At 22.3% G+C, this 543-nt stretch overlaps 1 protein-coding gene across 1 annotated transcript in view; it reads right to left on the bottom strand.

The window, feature by feature from the left end:
* ATP8B3 (ATPase phospholipid transporting 8B3) overlaps positions 1-543 on the bottom strand; it is a 27,198-nt gene that overhangs the window by 20,048 nt on the left and 6,607 nt on the right. The window lies entirely within an intron of this gene.

Raw genomic sequence — 543 nt, 5'->3', positions numbered from 1 at the left:
GGGCACAGCCAGCCTTCCTCCCCTCTCAGCCCCATCATCCCCCCAAAGAGGGGTGCTCGGGTGGGAGAAATTGATTTACAATGGTAAAAATGTACATTATTAGTGTTAAAATACGCTAGTGCACTTGGGAAATCGTATATATATATATATCCTATAAAAGTATTAGCAGTGTTGTGTGGCAATAGCTGACAGGCTGAAAAAGTTATAAAGCGTTATAAAGTTAAAAGTATATAAAATGAAAAATTATAAAAATGAAAATGTAAAAAATTATTAATGTAAAAATTATTAATGTAAAAATTATTAATAAATTTAATAGTTTTAATAGTCTAATTAAATTAATTCAAATTAATTATCCAAAATATTTCATAATAATTTAAAATACTTATTTAAAATAATGTTAATTATTTCGTTATAATAAAATTAATAATGTAAAAATGTAAAAATGAAAATTATAAAATTATAAAATACGAATTGTAAACATTTATTATTTTTTATAAAATATTATAAAAATGAAAATGTAAAAAAAAGAAAGTTAATCATGTA

This window comes from Geospiza fortis, unplaced genomic scaffold (genome assembly GCF_000277835.1).
Source record: "Geospiza fortis unplaced genomic scaffold, GeoFor_1.0 scaffold254, whole genome shotgun sequence".
In the NCBI taxonomy this organism is placed as follows: domain Eukaryota; kingdom Metazoa; phylum Chordata; class Aves; order Passeriformes; family Thraupidae; genus Geospiza; species Geospiza fortis.
Note: the sequence above shows the minus strand (reverse complement) of the source record. Positions and strands in the feature narration are given on the sequence as shown.